The sequence below is a fragment of the Podarcis filfolensis genome (genome assembly GCF_964270895.1).
Source record: "Podarcis filfolensis genome assembly, chromosome: 4".
Lineage (NCBI taxonomy): Eukaryota > Metazoa > Chordata > Lepidosauria > Squamata > Lacertidae > Podarcis > Podarcis filfolensis.
The window spans coordinates 59381468-59401971 of record NC_139607.1 but is presented as its reverse complement, the minus strand read 5'-3'; the positions used below and the strand labels follow the sequence as shown (position 1 = coordinate 59401971).

General features: G+C 38.5%; 1 protein-coding gene across 29 annotated transcripts in view; it reads right to left on the bottom strand.

The window, feature by feature from the left end:
• The window catches only part of ROBO2 (roundabout guidance receptor 2), a 794080-nt gene that overhangs the window by 198011 nt on the left and 575565 nt on the right, over window positions 1-20504 (bottom strand). The gene's annotated exons all lie outside the window — the stretch shown is intronic.

The following is a 20504-nucleotide window of genomic DNA, read 5'->3' as shown; positions in this document are numbered from 1 at the left end:
ACAGCACTAAAACTGGAGACAAGCCTCTGCCTGCTCTTTGACAGTTTACTCTCAAAACAGCAGTGTTTCTCTTCTCTTCAATCTGAATTCATATAAGAGATAAGCCTCTTCTCACTCTTTAAAAGGCACTAGAAAGAAGCTTATCTCCAGTTTTAACAGTGTGGGGTTACAGTGCTAAAATCTGAGATAAACTTCAGGCTACTCCTGTGGATTGAACATAATCACCTGATGTAATATGACGTTAGGTGATTGACAGGTGGGCGATTCCACCCACCTGTCAAAATGGCTCACAGTTCCAGCTCCCCATCCCTGTTCTAACTGGTGTACAACAGCTAAAACAACAATGTTAGAAACATACAGTGATGTAATTAAAACTGCAATTAAAAAATGTATTAAAGCATTGTATGAAATGCCAACAAAGGTCCGTATAGTAAAAGCTATGGTTTTCCCAGTAGTGATGTATGGAAGTGAGAGCTGGACCATAAAGAAGGCTGATCGCCGAAGAATTGATGCTTTTGAATTATGGTGCTGGAGGAGACTCTTGAGAGTCCCATGGACTGCAAGAAGATCAAACCGATCCATTCTGAAGGAAATCAGCCCTGAGTGCTCACTGGAAGGACAGATCGTGAAGCTGAGGCTCCAATACTTTGGCCACCTCATGAGAAGAGAAGACTCCCTGGAAAAGACCCTGATGTTGGGAAAGATGGAGGGCACAAGGAGAAGGGGACAACAGAGGATGAGATGGTTGGATGGTGTTCTTGAAGCTACCAGCATGAGTTTGATCAAACTGCAGGAGGCAGTAGAGGACAGAAGTGCCTGGCGTGCTCTGGTCCATGGGGTCACGAAGAGTCGGACACGACTAAACGACTAAACAACAACAACAACAATGAAACAATAAGACAGAGTCCAACTTAATGATGTAAAAGGGGGGGAAAAACACCACACATGATGTTTCCTATATAGTAGGGGGAAGAGTATTACAAACAACAGAGGCAGCACCAGAAAACATCCCATGAGTCACTGCCATACAACGGTCCATAACACACAGCATCACTTACAAGAGCTTCCCAGATGATATTCATGAACCACTAGGCCTGTTAGAGGTAACTAGGTTCCATGATGTTCAGGGGATTATGTATTAATAACAAGAAACTGAGCATGTATCAAGAGCTAATCGGCAGCCAGCGCAGTTCTTTCACCACAGGTGTAATAGGAGCATATCTGGATGTCCCTATTCTGCACCAGCTACATCTTCCAGAGCAGTCTCAGGGGAAGGCCCTCACAGTAATTAGAATAATCCAATCAGGAGGTCAGCAATACATCATTTGCCCAGCTATCCCTGTCCAGGAAAGCTTGTAGTTGGTTTACTAACTGAGGGTGAGTGTAGGTGCTCCTTGCAGTAGCTGACACTTGATCCTCCAAGGACAATGATGGATCCAAGAGCACCTCCAACATTATATTCTTCAAGATCATTAAGAAAGTCCTAACACGAGGACTGCAGTATATCTAGAAGCAGACAATTCCCAGGCTTTGAAATAGAAGTAAAACAAAAACAAAAACAAAATAAATTCTGTACTATCAGTCACGCCTTATCAAAATGCCCACATATGCACACACATATATATGTGGAACTTTAATTAAAACTAAGGTTTTGGCCTACAATGTAAATCTGAATTATGTGAAAGCAGTAGAATGGGTCCGGCATTTTGCAGCAGCAGTTCTAGCTTTGACAAAGGAAAGAGAGAAAACACATACTCATAAGCTTATATTAACAATTCCTGGAAAATATCACAACAATCCAAGAAAGGAGATGGCGTCTGATTGGCTTGTTTACACTTTCTCATTTCCCAAAATCATTTTGCTTCATTTACTACAGTTTGTCACTGAGACAGTGTGTTTGGGGGATTTCAAATGGACTCATTCTGTTCTAACAGATGTCAAAGAAGAGGTACATTGGTTTTAATGCCTATTTTGGGGCATATGGGAATAGCTTTTCCTGTGTAAAATGTCTGCTGTGAGCATCCAGCAGGATCTTGCTATTCTTCGCCACATTTATATCCCTACTAAATTTATTCAAATTTATGGAGCTATTGTTGTTTACTACAGCACTGACATTGATATGTTAGTTTGGTAATGTGCTCCAGTATTATAACACCAATCAAATTACTAGGGTAAATGTGCCACACTCTCACATCAGCCAAGGAGTTTGCTTTAGTTAATATACAGCAAACAAGAAGTACCATGTGAAAGAAAGCAACAGAAACATGCTTTTAAAAAAATGATAGCCAAACAGTTTTTCATTCACATTACGTCTTTGTGTATGACATTGTAGCAAAATGTAGAGCAGGGTGACTAACCTTTTTGAGCCTGAGAACACATTTAGAAATCTAAAACTTACTGTGTACACCACAAAATGCACATTTCAGAGAAGAACAGGTGATGCTCTGAACCCCCTTCCAAACACAAGCAAAATGCTCTCCCCAAAACACCCACAAATAAAACATACTAACCAAACAACAAACTTATCTTAGGATGGGCAGAGAGACCTGGCAGGACTTCTGATTTAAAACATTTTTTTGCTAAGTGTTGGGTTCCCACACCACCACACAGAGGCAAGCTGGATATTTTCATGCTTGTTGCTCATACATTAGCTACAAAGCTGAACATGCAACTTGTAAGAGACAATGCCTCAAATTGTTGTACGTGTTTGCAGTGATGACAGCAAATGAAAAAAAGGGTGGAAATATATACCGTAACTTGTGCACTCCTTCTTGCTTATATCACAAGCACTATGCATCATTTGGAAACCCCATTGAACTTCTAAAGAAAGAGCTCATATTCTCAAAATGTCTGAATATTACTTCAATACCTCACCCATTACTTTTAACTTATTGTCAATGCGGGAGCTGCAATGTACACATGAAGCTCCTAAGAAAGCAAGACTTTCTAATTTACTTCAGTGTAGAAGATAGTTTCACAGGAAGACTGAAATAAATGGTCACCCCCTTCTAACATGTTAGATGCTACAGAACTTTAGGACAAAATAATCAAGCTGTGGATGTTTGTGTGTGTACACATACTGCCCCTCAATTCTATTCCCATGGTAGTTATCATGATGTTTAGAGTGTTTTAAGAAGGCAGATTTACCATCTGAAGAAATTAGTGAACATTTGATTCTTCTTATTTATTGTTATTATTACTATTATTATTATTTACTAAATTTGTATACAGTCCTTCATTCAAACATCACTGGGCGGTTCACAACATAAAAAATGCAAAACCAAAAACACAAAATACACGGTAAAACAAAAACAAAAGCAAAGCAAACCAATACCCCCCGGGTAGGTTTCTTAAATGACAATAGGTGGTAAAGTGCTACCTACAGCTTTGACCCCAGATAGAATGTAATGGTTTTAGGGGTTGCTCATGCGTAAGTTGCCGCCGCTCTGGGCTAGGTTGCCTGGTTAAGCCTTTTCTGTCTGGACAGCCATTCACTCCGTGGCTGTTCAGTCGCTAGCAGAATCCGTCAGTGGGCGTTTCTTGAACTTCTTCCAGCAAAGAAGTTTTTTGACGCCAAGTCTACGCCTACTTTCCCTGCGCGGAAGTCTTCTGCGCAGGGTGGGTGTGGGTAGCGGAGGACCTGTGCTCTCCCCGCTGGTCTCCAGTGAAGAGTCCTGGAGCCCTCTCTCCGATTCCCCCATCCGCCCCCCTTTATCCCTGGTGTTACGCTTTCCTTCCCCAGCTGATGAGTCCCCTCTCTCCCTGCTTGGCCCTTCTCCGGCATCGCTTGGGAGCCCTGCCTCCACTTCTGGCTCCGATGTCAGTTCCCTGACATAGAATAACCGTAAACGGAATCTATCATGCACGGCAACTTAGGCAAGCGATTCCACACAGTATATAACATCCCCCCTTCCTTTCCTTGGAATACAAAACAAGATGACAATATTCAACCGTCAATCACAACAGTGCCACATTTCCTCCCGCTTTCCTGTCTCAAATTTTGCTACCTTTGTGCTCTTAAAGATTTTGATGTAAATAGTACAGGAAAGCAGTTAGTGACCTGGAATGAGACACTATTAACACCAGTCAGAAAACAAAAGAGAATCAATACATTTTTTACTCACAATTAGCAATTAACTGAATAATCTCTTTTGGGTCCTTTGGGGGGAAAGGTGAGATAGGAGGCCGAAGCAAACATTCCCTGGATCTGTTTCACCTTAACAGCTTTTCTCATACACTGAGTTGGACATCTCAATTAAGTACTCAGTTGCAGTGAATATTAACATGTACTGTATTCCCTAAACCTATACATAGTATTCCCCCCCCCAGTTGTGCATGTTTATGCTTTCCACACAATGGTTTGACATAATATTGGTCATGAACCAAACCATGGTTTGCAATAGGAAGCACCACATAGCTTTGTGTACTCCCATGTTTCCCCTCTCACTTGTTGTTGTTTAGTCATTTAGTCGTGTCCGACTCTTCATGACCCCATAGACCAGAGCACGCCAGGCACTTCTGTCTTCCCCCTCTCACTTAGCAAGTCTTTAATTCTTTTCAGTCTTCCTCAAATAATAGTTTGCTGAATCATCCTATTTGGATAATGATTAGCAGTTCTAAAAATGTGTTTCAAAATTTAACTTTAAACAATTAGCTTCAAAACACAAGTTGGAGGCAATCCAGGGACTTAGCTAGATTGGTAAAGAAAAAGCATTTTTATGTGTTGAATATGTGATATAACACTGTGGCACCAGATGGCTCTGTGGAGTCCTGTCTTTGCCAACTGGATTTCTCTGTAAGAGTTTACAATGCATTTAACTGAACACTTATTTGATGTGTCTAGATGCAGCCCAGGTTACTGCTAGCCACAATTTGCCCAATTTGAACACCACAGTGACCAACTTTAACAGAAAGGCAGAAAACTGAATGATAAGAAGTGAGGGGAAGGAAGAAACATGTATGCCCATCATCATTTGGCAACTGAATACTGTTATATCTTAACTGAGTCTAAAATAAAGCTGAGATGCATTCTAGCTGACCCAGGTTGTCAACCTGATGCATTTGTTGTGAGGATGTGCATGTATGCAACAGTTTATATAATATTGAGGATCTCCAAACAGGTTGGAACCCTTGCTCTAAGGCAACACAATCATGAAACCATTCATCTGGAGCTGAAATGCTTCATCAAGTGGATCAGTAGAAGAATATGAGATTCACTTACACAATCTAATGTGGGGGGAATAATCATTTTCTTTAATCCTACAACCCCACCAAAGGTAGCAGATTGACCTCAGGGTCAGGCCAAAAAACCACATGTTTTTAAAAAGAAAGATAATTAAATGACTTTGTGTATCTCTGTACTTGAGTCTCATAAAAGTACATACAGTTTCACCGGTGATCATATTAGATTGTGACAAGGGTTTGAATCCAAGTTATTATTGTACTGGTAGTAATGATGGAGCATCTTCTATAGGTGGATCAAAAATAAATAAATTCATATTTCAAAGATGCACAGAGAGGGAACCAGCATTCCTCCCGAGAATTAGTCACTTCATGCTATTTCATGCTATTTTTGTCTTTGAAAAATCTTTTCTCCCAACTCCTATTTAAATTCCAAGACAGCAGCCATCTAATCCATTAGAGAAAAGACAACCTAGAAAGTTAAAATAGCATTAAGATTACAGAAATAAATTAGATTGCAAGTTCTTTGTATTATGCTGCATGAAAAAAATGGGAATAAAAATGCTATTTTCTCTCTCTCAAAAACCTACCATTTCATCTGTAGTATTTATTGTATCACTTGCATTAGTACTGTACATTTGTTCCTTTTATATTAAACTACTTTGTCTTTTTTAGATGTTAAAATAAGTCAAGGTTGAATCAAAGCTACAGCAATTGCCAGAGTTCATATATGAAATTATAGCAATAAATGTTAAGCTTGCTTTATAGACTCACTACATTTTTCAATTAAAATACGTTGTCAGCATTAAAACCCAGTATTTCATAATTTCTAGCCAAAAATCACCTTTAGGACTGAGGTAAAATCTGGTTTTACATATTTTCTTGCTGTAAAATAATTAATGCCTTACGTATGTAGGGAATTTCATTTCCAACAATGTGCTCTTGATTCTATTTGCTTCTTCTATGAGAGAAGAGTAACAAATACGTTGAACATAACAAAACTTATTAGTGTGGTCTGAAGCCATTTGAGACCAGCATAACAGCAGCATGCTTAGACATTTATTTCTTTAGTTCATTTTGAGATATCACAAAATTAGTGAATAATGCTACATTTAAAAACCATTTGGTTCACTCATACACTATTTGAAGAAGGGTGTAACGGGAGTGAACGCTGCCTTTCTGAGCCACCTCCCGCTTCACCAGAACGTAGACTGGACTTAGACAGGCGCTGGATATTTTCTTTGACTGCTTTCCTGAATTATATGGTATAATACTTTCTTGCATTATATCACCCCCATACACATATCTAACACCAACACTTAAACTTCCATTCACAGTGGAAAGTGATAGTTCAAGAATGTGGCAATACTGTAGTGGTTGTTTGGTTTCCTCTCTAGATGAATACCATCTTCAAAACAGAGCAGAAGCAACTGTGGAACAACGGGGCCAGGGAGCTTCCTCCTGCCTGCACCTGAGATCACAGCATTTGGTTTCTCCATCTACGAATTTTCACCATAACATAACCCCACTATACTACAAAATACTCTGTAATGTATCATTAGAAGAGTTCCTATAAAGCAAATGACTCTATTAGTGAATCTATTTATTACCTTTTGCCCACTGCATTTGGCAGTAACTACCCCCTCCCAAAACATCTAAAATAAAGTGTCCGGATCAACTTACAGTATATCCTTTTTATCATGCAGGTGGCGAGGAAATGACAAGGACTTTTGCTGCGTTAAATAGATCAAAGATACAAAGATCGAAAAGTGATTCCTCTTCCTTGACTAGCAGTTAAGATTGTGAAAATATGTTGGGAGCTCCAGCCTCTCTATGCCCCTCACTAAGGTCATGGCAGTCAAAGGATTAATCATATACTTTAAAACTGTCACTTTATCTTCCTCTCTTCATCCTTTCAGTTAGAAGACAGTCCTGTGGCCATACATATGGCATCCACTGAACATACTCGTCTACTTTCTAAAAACTCACACATACAGTATATATACAGTATATATGGAATGTAAGAACCCTGCATGTTAAGACCAGAGTTTTATCTGGCCCAGCATCCTCCCTGCAGCAGGGGCAAGTCATATGCATGACCTGATGGCAAAACGCCATGACAACATCAGGTATGCATGAGGTATGAATGGTGGCAGCAAATTTTAGACACGCTGAGAAGTTCAGGCTACAGTTTTAATCCTGCAACCCCAGTTTTGATGTCCCTGATTGTTTCTGACTTGTATGTAACCATTACTGTGTCTGAAGTAGAAATGTAGATTACAGCTATAAATCTTGCATTTATTCAAGAGTAGACCCACTGGAATCAATGAACATGCCACCAAGTAAAGGTAAAGGTAAAGGGACCCCCCGCTTTAATTTTAAAGGGTCTTCTCTGGATAAAACTAAATTGAATACCACCTTTTGTTTCTTACTATGATCTGAATATATATTTTACCCAACCAATGGCCCAGTTTGCATGTAATGCTAAGTCAAACCATGGGTTAGCACAGGGGTCGGCAACTTAAGGCCGTTTAACCGGCCCATGGACCCCTGCTGCCAACTCGGGGACCCCTGCCACCCGCTCAGTTGGCTCCTGTGTGCCGCGCTAAACCAGCGTAGAGCAGAGCGGGGACTGCTTTCCACGACGCTGACCCGCTTCCCATTGGCTGCAGGAAGCTCCTCTGCACCAGAAGGAGCGCCGGAAGTAGCATTTGCGCATGCATACTTCACACTCCGGCCCACCGCGGCATCTGTGGGACCGTGAACCAGCCCAAGCCACAAAAACTTTGCCAACCCCTGGGTTAACATGAACGAATAAGTGTGTGGGTGCACAGCAAAAATTGTGGCCACTGCATTCCTTCTTGGTCCTGCTGCGGCTAAGCCACAGCTCAGCCTAGCATTTGTCAAACCTGAACTAAGCTTAGTTCTAAGTGGCATAGGAGCAGTAATACTGGGGGAGGAACAAAGCGGTAGTGATTTTCACTCTGTGTACCCACATGCTCGCTCACTCGCTCTTAGCCATGGTATGTATTAGCATTACAAATATAAAGTGAAACCACAATTCATAAAATGTATCGTACCTTATGAGGAAACAGAATTGGAAACTATAGAACAGAAATTTCTGGGCAAATTGGGGGATTGGATGAGTATATATTTCAATATAGGGTTGGCTCCAGAGTTAGTCATAAATGGGACATAAGTCATGACTAAGTTCCATTGATTTCGTTCTGCTATAAGCATGACTAACTCTGGACCCAACCTATAGTATTATATTTGACAGCTTAAGATCATGTAATAAGATTACGTCACCACACTGCAAAGAAAGATTGCATGCTTCATAAATGACTGGTGATATGTTCCATGGTTTGGTTTAAAGGCATCTGAGGCCACCAACATGCTGAAGATGAGCAGGTCTAGGTCTAGTCAATGTCTAGTTGGGTGACTGCCTGGGAATCACATGTACACCTCCTTGGGTTTCATAATGGAACCCAAGTGGGTTATAAATTTAGTGAGAGAAATGCTTAGAAACTATACGTAAAAGGTATAGATAGCAAAATGAATACATTTTACTGGTATTTTAGCATTCTATGGAAGAAAATGACTAATTCAGTATCATTGTCTACAGCACTTTCATTACAATGGCCTTGTCAAGCTTGCCAGTTATATTATTCTAAAGAATACGCTCTGAGGAGACTTTAAAAAGCAACACAAGAGTTGTAATTTTCAGGTCTGAAAGGCTGCTGCGTTAAAACCATGTTGCTTCAACAATATATATATAAAATTACATATTACTTTTTCAGGAAACAGTTCTGGTTTAATTTAAATCCCAGGGATTTTTTATCCCAAGATTCCAATAGCAGTTCAAATCTCAGCCAAGAATGGCAGCCTTTTAATTGTACAGCCAGGGAATTTGATGTGCAGAACAACTTATTTAGAAAACTGTAAATGAATTGCACAGAACATTAAATTGTTCTGTTTATAAACTTAATTAATCTTCTAAAAACTGCCTACTTAATAATGCTTTAAAATTATGTTATTATATGCACTCTTGACTAGCGTCTGGTGGGGGCACCCAGTTGTGCCCACTGCAAGAGAGTAGAAGATGATAGAGGGTGCCATGGCATTTAGCAGCTGAGCTGTGGACTTGAGGATAGCTCTATCTCCCATTAAGGATAACATGCCCCCTAATTGGTCACTTTAGTGCTAATTTGCTGAAGGGAAAGGGATACTGGAATGAACACTAGTCTGCTTCAGTCTGTGTCTAAAAGAAGGGCTTTCAGGAGAAGTGCCCTCACTCATGCATTTCCCTTATAAGGTAAAGAGGCTGTGAGGCACAGCCTTCTGAAATTCATTAACAGCCATCACTTTCCAAGTCATGAGGTGCTTAAGAGCAACAACCCATGTGATCTTCTAACTTCTCCTTAAAAGCTTGGCACATGAATGAATGGTTAGGAGAGACACTTAGTCAACTCCAGAGCTTTTATTTAAAAAGTCAAGATAGAGTAAGAGAAACAGAAGGTTGCATTAAAACAAAAACACAACGTTATTTGCCAGCAGGCCCTTTCATGTGACGTCCTAATCAGATACAGGTCTGGGCTTCCCGTGTTCCACATGTTTGCACAAACAGTGATACTTAACCCGCTGTCTGGCTCATAGATGTAACTGTAAGAAGAGATTACTGTCATTCCTGTTAGGTGGGAATAACCCAGGCTTGGCAATGCTTTAATAACACTGAGGTCATATACCTGTGCAAAGATGATGAAAAGGAACAACTAGTTGTGCAAGGTGACCCTGTGCTGGAACATAAGATCAGAAAGTCTAGCAAGACTTTAGTCAAGCTGAGATCATGCACCAGGATAAAGACAACTTCCAATGGATGTGAATGGCCTTCATGAAGCTCCTTGGACACCAAGAAATCTCAGGATTATATCAATTCCCAGAAATTATAAAACAAAAATAAAAATACAGGAATTCACCTTTGTCAATACAGAACTGAATTTTAATGAAAGAAAGTGGGGTGAGAGAAAAACTGGAGGTTTAGAGGGATCAAAAAGAGAATGCAACTCAGAGTTGGGGTTCATGTCTTCTTTGCTTAATTTTATTTTTGCTTAGCTCTAAGTTTTCTAGATCTTTGCTTGTTCTGAGGCCTTTGGAGCCCAGTTAACTTTCTTCAGTTTTTCTCACTTCTGTATGAAATAACTCTCCGCAATACTGCTACACAGTATTTGGCAGTGACTATTGTTTCTGGAATGCTCTCATTGGCATACTGGATCAGCTACTTTGATCGGTTTCCTTAAGTTCAATCTTTCATCTATTAAATTAAGTATTATTATTATTATATCGCAGCATTTTTCCAAGTCAGCATGCAACAGTGGTGTGTTGTCACACCACAGTTCCCGTAGCAACATTAGTAGAGACAAGATATAGCCAAAACAACAAAGGCTATGAATTAGGAAGCCAAATAAATATCCATTTTTCTATCCCCCTTCACCAACTAAGAACGACATACCCTATTTCATAGATGCAGAATAGAAATACACACACACATCATGACCTAAATATTATTCAGAATTTATGTACCAAATGAGAATTTGTATGCAAAGAGCAGTATCAAATAACTGTTGCATTAAATCCAAACTTCAGAGGAAGCACATTTTGAAATGATTATTTCAGCCTATATTATTTCAGTCTCTAATGAATGAATTATTTGGGATACATCCAACATAGTTAATAAGGCAATATTTGTAAAAGACTAATATTAACGGCTGCTCCTGCAGCTACCTTGCCGATTATACAAATTACAAAGAACACTGTGCATACAAATGCACAAAATTAAGCAGGCACACTAAATAAATAAATAAATAAATAAATAAATAAATAAATAAATAAATCCAAATGCAGGTAGGATATGCATTTGACTTCAAGTACATTGGCTCCCAGTATGTTTCCGAGCACAATTCAAAGTGTTGGTGCTGACTTTTAAAGCCCTAAATGACCTCGGCCCTGTACACCTGAAGGAGCGTCTCCACACCCGGCACTGAGAGCCTTATGATGGTTTCCTAACTGCAAGAAGTGAAGTCTTAGGGAGCCAAGACAAAGGAGTGTTCCACCATGGTTTATTGCAAATTATGAGATGTACAGTGAACTTGTACAACTCAGCATGCATCCAGGGTCTTATCTATCAGGAAAGGGTTGCTCTCCTTTTAAAACAGTACATTTCACAACACACAGGTAACAGAAAAGATCTGTCAATTTAAGCCTCCCCCCCCTTCTTACAAACGTCAGCACAATTAAGTTGTGTCCATTATATTAATATGAAAGAAAGTGGTGAAGTGTTTCCAATCCCCAAAATACTCCTCTATGACCCAGCTAAAGGTAATAGCAATAGGAACAAATGTGGGTCATCACCTACTTGCCATTTCAGGCATACGTAAATAAATTCCTGGAAATTGTGAATGCTCATTTTTCGCTGGATTAGTTCCTTTGGCTGCTGTATCTATTGTTTGTAATGCTTTAGAAACATTGGCTGTTACATGCTTAGGTTTTATCATTTTGCTTGTGTTTTATCGGTTTACTTTACTTAGTGTATATGAACCACCTTGTGATTTCTACTGATGATGAGTAATTTAAATATACAAACAAGTTATCCACACTTCCAGCCCTAGCAAAAGCAGTTATACCTACTTCTCAGAAGTGAGTAGAAAGGGTGTTGCTATGGATTTAAAAGATTTGGGGCACAGGATCATACACATTAATTTACATGCATACATGTATGCATTCAAATCTGACGCAAATCAAGTCAACTAATTTCCCAAATGAAATCCCCCCAGATAAATTCTTCAGTTAATTTGCAACACACCTCAGATTATCCCATGCCTATTAATCTACCCCATTAATTTTCCAACGGACCTTGTTTCAAATCAGTTATATTACCTCCAGTTATCATGCCACAGATAATTTCTAGGTAAATTAATTTAAGACTATTTCCTCATGTTAATATCCTATCCAGTAACCCAGATCAGCACACCTGCCCCGCCATTAAATATTCACCTACTTCACTACACTCCCAGAAACAGGTTGGTCACTTAAGAAAACATTCAAGGCAAGTGCTTTGTCGACTTATCCTTAGTAATGTTCCTGGTGAGCAGCCTACCCATATAATCCAGTAGAGGCAGGCAATATAGTATGCACAATCCAACTTTAGAATTTAACCATTGACATATGTATTTAAGCTATTTTTAAACCATACATTTTGTTCTGAACATCCTAAGCAGATGGAAAGAGACAATGGAGTGGAAGAAGAAAGCGCTCTTTCAGATCTTATTTTAGGAAATGTGTGAATCACTTCTATTTGACAGTGAGAGCAGTAATATTTCATCTCTCTTTTGATTTGGTGGAATAGGAGGAGAGGCCCAGTTTACATTTGGGGAGAGCAAGAAGAGCCCTAAATTTTGAAGCTTATTTACATAGATGGGGATGGAGGCAGAAGGCACCTCGTATGACTGCTGCTTGCCTCTGTTCTTTGTACACAACTGCCAGATCTCTTTTATGATATGTACATTTCATTTACCTAATAATTTCAAATGCTCTGCTTGTCTACTGACCTTTGGTGACCCCGTTTCATTCTTAACTGGTCTATACTGTCTATCCACATTGATCTGTGGACAAAGCACTGTCAGATATAATCAATATATCATTCCTTTAGTAACAAGACTGGGTTTTGCTCAGTTTTCTTTCTTTTTTGAGATCAATATTCCTAAAATGATGCATTGTATATTCAGAAGTAACCAATACCAGTCTTCACACTACTTAACAAGAATAGCATGCATATATATTTTTTTAAAAATAACAAAATTAGTATAAATATGTATACTATTTAAGCCTACATAATTAGAAGACCTACATTAATAGGTACAGGACTCTGGTTGTCATTATATGGACTCAGTGTTATTTATTTGATACTAATCACTCTTGTTTCTTTACCCCACAAGTTTTTGTTTCGTTGTGCATTCCAGAGCTGATTTAACTGAAGTGAGAACATGGAATGATTCTGTTCCCTCCTTTTGCTGGCTAATACGTATTTTTTAACACCACATAGCTGAGATTTCTGTACACATTCTGATCTTGAATGTACATTTTAAAAAAGGTACGAAGGACTTTGAGGATAGTGTGTAATTTTGGTTACGTCATTTTCTTCTACAAGCTCTTCAGGATACCACAAAACAATACCACTACATTATTTTAGTTTTGGGCCCCAATGCAGCACTTATAGGCACCACAGAGCCTTCAGAAAAACACCCTCCATGGCACCCACAATTGTCTCTGAATTCTGTTCCTCACATTTTAAAAAAAATGTTGTTTTGCTTTTGGAGAAGTTGTTTGGTTGGGGGTGGGGTTGTCTATCTGTCTGGGAGTTGTCTGCTGTTTCTTATTTTGTATCTTATTTGTTTTGGGGGCATGGGTATGGTGACTTTTTTTTTTAGGGGAGGGAGGTTTTCTTACCACCACCAGTTTTTAGTCTGTGAAATGGGTATTTTATAGCGCCCACAAAAAAGTTTATTATTTCCAAAATCCCTAGATTATCAAGTTTGAACAATGGGGCTTGACAAAAGTGAATATTAGACTATAAGATTAAAAGAGAACACCAGTAAGTGTTTCAATTTGGAACATATAACTCTATACAGTGGCACCTCGGTTCTTGAACGAAATCTGTTCCGGAAGCCCTTTTGGCTTCCGAAACGTTTGAAAACCGAGGTGCGGCTTCCCACTTCTTGCACTCAGCGGAAGCCACGTCACATGTTCGGCTTCCGAAAAACGTTCAAAAACGGAAGTATTTACTTCTGGGTTTTCGGTATCCAGGAACCGAAACGTCTGTCCAGATAATGCCATGGTTCTCTCGTTTGTTTGTGTCTGTCTGTCTATCTATCTATCTATCTATCTATCTATCTATCTAGCTATCTTACCATTCTCCTTTTCTAGCCACTCCACATTGGTTTTCCCATTTTTCACCTCCCAGCTAATCAGTATTCAATGAGCACTAACCATGCTCAGTATTCATTGAGTTGTGTTGGAGGTCCCTCCCCTCTTAGGGTTTCCCCCCTAAATATGTCTTGTACTTCTGCAAACCTCATAGTTACCCCAAATTTTCCAATGCCTTACTTTTGTGAATGGGTTTTGTGTCAATGCTCGAAGACTTTAGATTGGTATGGTGATGATGTTCTTTACTGTTTGAAAAATATTAAAAGTGTACATTTCATAAGGAAAAGTACTAAATAAATGCAACACACTCCTTTTCCTTTCTTATACTCATGTAAAACAACAATATTAACAAATATGAGTGACCAGGTAGACTTGTTTCAAGCAGCTGCCACTACTTTCAAACTTTTGTCTGACACTGGCTTCCAGAGAACTGAACAAGAAGCTCAGGTAGTGGGGAAGAGGAGACAGTTTGAATCAATGGAACTGTGTGAACATTTTCAGGCGCCACTTGAAAGTATTAATGACATACAGTCATTTGCTGACGATATGTCGATTCTCTATCCAATGGAAAATTACCGGCCATGAATCAAATAAACATTTACAGGAATCTGCAAATGAAAGAGCTAAATCCATGATGACAAGGAGCCTCATAAAAGTGGCCCATTTATTCTCTCTGAGCACTCATCCCCACTGTGGGGGATCAATAGCAAACCTCATACAATGCATTTCTAAATGTCCTGCTGCAAATCCTCTTTGCATTTATGCAAAGAGAAATACTCCACCAATCCTCCACCACCGACTTTTGAAAGAAATAGCCATATACTATTAAAGGAACAAAACCAATATCCAGCGGAAAGAAAACCCATTCCCCCCCTGCAACTACAATATAGTCCATAGGGCTCCCATAGTAGCAGTGCTATGTAGCACAGAAGTTATGTTGGCATAGGAGAAATGAGATTTTAGTCACAAATTAAACACAAGGTTTGTCTGTTTAGACAGAGAACTTTGGCGGCAGCAGCAGTGATATACACAACAATAATTTTGCCCCATTTATTTTCTACTAAATGTGACATATTTTTCACCAAAATATGTCACATACAATTCTTGTTCCAATAACACTTTATTGCACTTAAGAAGTGAAGGTTATTGTAATCAAAAACAAACAAACATTAAAGCTTATATTTAAAAGCAAATAGCTGCCACCTTCAGAACAAGCTATATATATTAAGCAAAAGTAGCATTTGATTCCAATTAAACAAAAACATGTCTATTTCAAGGCTATACTATCAAAGCACATTGGACAAAATGGACAGAGGTTCAACATGCCAGACTCTGAAGTATGACATGCAGACAAAATGCCAGGTGTCCCTGATGCCACTTTTCAGAGCCCATCAGCCAGAAAGGCATTAGGACCATGTCCCATGGTTACTAGGCAACAACTCATGAACCCTCCCTTTTCTCAAAATCATTAGATCAGGGTTTAAGTGCAGCTTCTGGTCTATCTACAAAATAAATAGGGAGGAGGCAGAGCTGCAGTAAGGCTCAAATTTGTTCAAAATGGGAGGGGGCTTAAGGGGTTATTTTCCTGAGCCTCTTACCGCAATACAGATATCACTTTCCAGTATATGGTACACCACAATGTGTGTAAACCACAGGACTTCTCTGTAAATTAGATTCCAGCATTTTACCAGTCATTATCTTTTTTTGTTTGTATACTGCTTATTAAAAATTATTAATATTGCATATGTAGACTCTACATGTTAATTTTAAAGAACTGAGTGTAATTAGGTGACTCATGATTTTTCCAGTAGGCTTCAAAACTAAGTCTACAAAAAATGTGCACCAGAAGTACTGCTTATTGTAGTATTGGTTTTAAATTAAGTGTTTATATATAACACATTTAATTGCTTAAAAGCCTTGTCCTCTCATGGATTCTGCTCTTCCAAGCATAGGACTGCATTCTCTCTCTTTTTGGGAGGATGGGTAACAAATGTAATAGAAAACCATTCCTTTTGTAATAATATAGCCCTGGATAAAAAGCTCACATGAAACACATGGCAATTCCTTCAAGAGATTTTTTTTAAAAAATGAAAGCTATTGGGAAAAGTATGGGCAGAAAACAAAATATCCGAATTCTTGACCTTTACAGGGGAAAACATCCCAGCTTGCAATTGTTTCAAGGGGGTTTTGTTTTTGTTTGTTTAGCACTGCTGTTTTCTCACTTTTGGAATATTTTATATTCCTTTCTTCCCATATCATCATGAGCATTTTACTCAAATTATTAAATGCAATGTTTATAATAAACATGGTAATCAATTTTTAAAAATGTGTTGAAAGAATGGCAACATTTCACAAGCTGTGAAAAAGGATTTTGGTTTGGGGGATGGCCTGAGAGGCAATAGGCCAGCAGGATAGCACTGGGATTAGCCCTAATTACCTCATGTTTCACCTTAATTAACTACTGATACAGAAGGTAAACTCGGCAGGATCTATGGAGAGACCTTAGGCCAGTAGGCAAGATATCTAAACCACCATTGTTTACACATTATAATCTCTCTTTTGAATTCCCTTTAATTCCTTGAAAAGATTAGCTGTGGGATACACTGTGCATATTGATGAGCTATGTTTAATAGATAAACTGTCATTTTTATATTTCTCGCACAAATAAACACACACAAATAACCCCTGAAGAGTCCCTTGGTTTGTTGGCAAATTGCCAAATGAACAGAACATGAACTTTGTTAATGGCACATGCACCATAATATAAACATGAATGGACCTGGCAAGGGCCCATAAATGGTTACATGTAAACCTGTCTACATGATTGTGCTACTGCACTAAGCATGACAATTACTCTTGAATGTGGCTTTAGGAAACAAACATTAAAAAGGAAGGTTTGTAGCTACAAAAAACGAGTAATATTATTGCAGGAACAAATAAATTAAGTTAGAACTTCTGCTTCCCCCATCCACCATTTCCTCACTTATCATCGGGTATTCACAATGCAAATGAATGTTTGCATATTAGAAACTGCAGAACCAAAAGGAAATTGGCAACATTGTGATGAAAATTACTTGAATGAGAAAAGATCTGTTACTGCAGTTTTTCAACTCCATCCCCCACCCCATTTCTAAATACTGGATAGTCAGTGTAGGCGCTCATCATATCAATCAATATGAATTGTACAGTGGTACCTCGGGATAAGTACTTAATTCGTTCCGGAGGTCCGTTCTTAACCTGAAACTGTTCTTAACTTGAAGCACCACTTTAGCTAATGGGGCCTCCTGCTGCTGTCGCGCCGCTGGAGCACGATTTCTCTTCTCATCCTGAAGCAAAGTTCTTAACCTGAAGCACTATTTCTGGGTTAGCAGAGTCTGTAACGTGAAGCGTATGTAACCTGAAGCATATGTAACCCGAGGTACCACTGTATTAGCTATGAAGGTATGTGGCTGTTTTGAATGTTTTCAGATTTTCTCAGGTTTCTAGATGATTTACTGGTGTGGGTAGACACACATAAAAACATACATTAAAAAACAACATTTTATTGCTTGCCACCCTGGGCTCCTTTGAGAGAAAGGGTGGGACAGAAACAACAACAACAACAACAACAACAACACAGGATACGTTAGCTGTCAGTGAAAGAAAGATTTACTAACCCCAACATTTGCTACAATTTAAATCCAATCAAGTGTTTTATTAATCCCCCCCAATAAACCCCCCAGTGCTTTTCTAACCTAATGTTGACTCAGAGTACTTACATTAGAGTTTCATTTAATAGGTATTATAAGAGAGGCATATGTTAATTTAAAAGACTCATACCAGTAACTACCTACTTACTGGAAATGTCTAAAGAACTGAGAACTTTCTCTGGGACCTCACTTTCTCCACATGAATGACAAACTGCCATTCAATGAGGGACAGTGTAATTTCACTGGTGACTGATGCCCATTACGGATCACTGCCTCATTTCACTAGTGGTGTCATCGTATGTTCTGGCCGAATTGCTCTCTGGACTGATAGGACTTTAGAAGACATTTAAATAAAACCAAACACATAATAGAAGACTGTCAGTTACACTGTGACATTTACTATACATAAATTCTTAGAATAATACATAATGTTGAAAAGAAAGAAACCTGTTTTTTAAAGCCAAAATAAGCTACAAATACAGCCAAAGGGAATTTTACCCTGTGCTTCTAGTGTGCCTCTAGAAGAAAGCACAATGGCAGTCCAAGCAAATATTGTTTCCATGTCATATTCACAGTATTTGTTCTTAACATGGTTTATTAAAGTTAGATTTTAATGTTTTGTTGTTGTATGTAGTACTGCCCTGGGGACCCTTGCTGGGGACAAAAAGGAGTTTATAAATATTATTTATAAACAGAATAAATTTAAAATAATCATATATCAATGTTCTATTATTACACACACACACACCTTATTTTAAGTAAAATGGACATAGTCATAAAAGTCACTAAGCATGCTAATCCACATACTTTAAATTTTAATGCAATGTATTTTCTTTAAATAAAATTAAACACAAAATCTGGGCTTTCTGAAATGCAATACGACTTTCCAAACTACAATTCTTTGAACAGTATTTATTATTTCTTTAGGACAGTCCAGGGGTCAAGGAAAGGATTATACACTACTAGATAAAGGACCACTATGTTTGACAGGCAAGGAAAAGTTGTAGCATTTCAGTCATTCTCTCAGTCTCTACTCACCATGTTCACTCCCAATTGGAGTAGCTTTCCTGATCCAAAACTTTATCAATCTCATACATTTACATTGATATAAAATGCTAACATAATTAACCATGAAAAAATATTTGGGAATTTTGAAGGATAACTTTTTGGGAAGAATAACTACAATAATATTTTCCCACAACAGACTTGGTTATTTGTGACCTCTTTAATAATATTTAGCTTGCACTAGTAACACAATAGGAATTGGGATTTCATCCAATATTATAAGCAAAGCAGGGTGCAAATAAGAAAATGCAAAAAATGTGGGTCTGCCACAGAGTTCTTTTGAGGTAGTATAGTCAATTAAGCTGCTATTTATCCAAACAAGTTAATTATCAAACCAAATTCATGTATTGTAATACCTGAAAATGTGATAGCAAAGGGCATGATTCTAAACTGAAAAGTCTCTGTTTAAAATGTTCTTAGATGAGTGTGTGTGTGTGTGTGTGTGTGTGCTGAACACAAGCACACATATCCTTTTCAGCACTGGCAAGGAGCTCCTCTAACTCCACAAAATAACACAATTCAGTTCTGCTAATCTCATTGGATGAATCAAACATCTCCACATAGAGCCCTGACATTTATCAAGTAATGAGAAAATTCACAATGAAACTTGAGAGGAAAATATAATTGCACCCACAAACAGATGGCCATTTCTGCTGAACAACTGATTCTGAAATCATTCTCTTCTTATTTAGACTAGAAATATGACGAAGGTTTAAATTATTCATTCATAACATTGGCTGTGCTTGATTTGAATGAAGGGGAAACATGAAGAGATTTACATCATCATGCTACTGCTAACATGTATCACATTCAAACAAGCAAATCACAGTTTGATAATTTGTTGTATTATTGTTTATATTATATGTTTAATTTGATCCATGCTCCTGGATATCCATTGTGTTGATATATCTATTTCAGAAGTCGCCTCAGCAAAGACATCTGGAAGCTGTTCTGCCATGGGTTGAGATCCAAGTGCCAGAATTCAGGAGCCTCAATTTTCTTTTTTTGAAACATCCATTTTTCCGTCAGACATGGCACTTAGAATGCTTCTTATTTTAAATGGCCAGGAGACATGGATTTGGGCCTCTCTGGCTTCCACTAACTCCAATCCAGTGGAGGCAATAGAGTACTGGGCCTGAAAGCATGAATCCAAAATAATTTGCCACCATGCTAACGATGTTTGCCTGATTATGCCATAACGAGTCCACGGCTGTTGAAACTGCACCAAGTATTTATGAACATGGTGAATATCCTGTAAACTATGAACTACATATGCTCTGCATTATTTTCAACAATCTCATGAAGCACATACAGAGAACAGAAAAAATTCTATTTATTTATATGTATATAATAGCGCTCACAGTAATATGAATTGTCGTAACTGAAAAGGTACTGATCTAACAATGTAAAATTAAAATAAGACTAAAACAAATAGCATAAAAACTTTTCAGATTAGCTGACGTATTCTGCACATACAATGGAACACTCCTGATATTTAACTTAATTGGTTGTGGACAGAACACTTTAGCAACGGGGCGTGAGGAAGGCAGCTATATATCCAGAGCAGGGTCAGAGTCTGAGGTCAGCCAG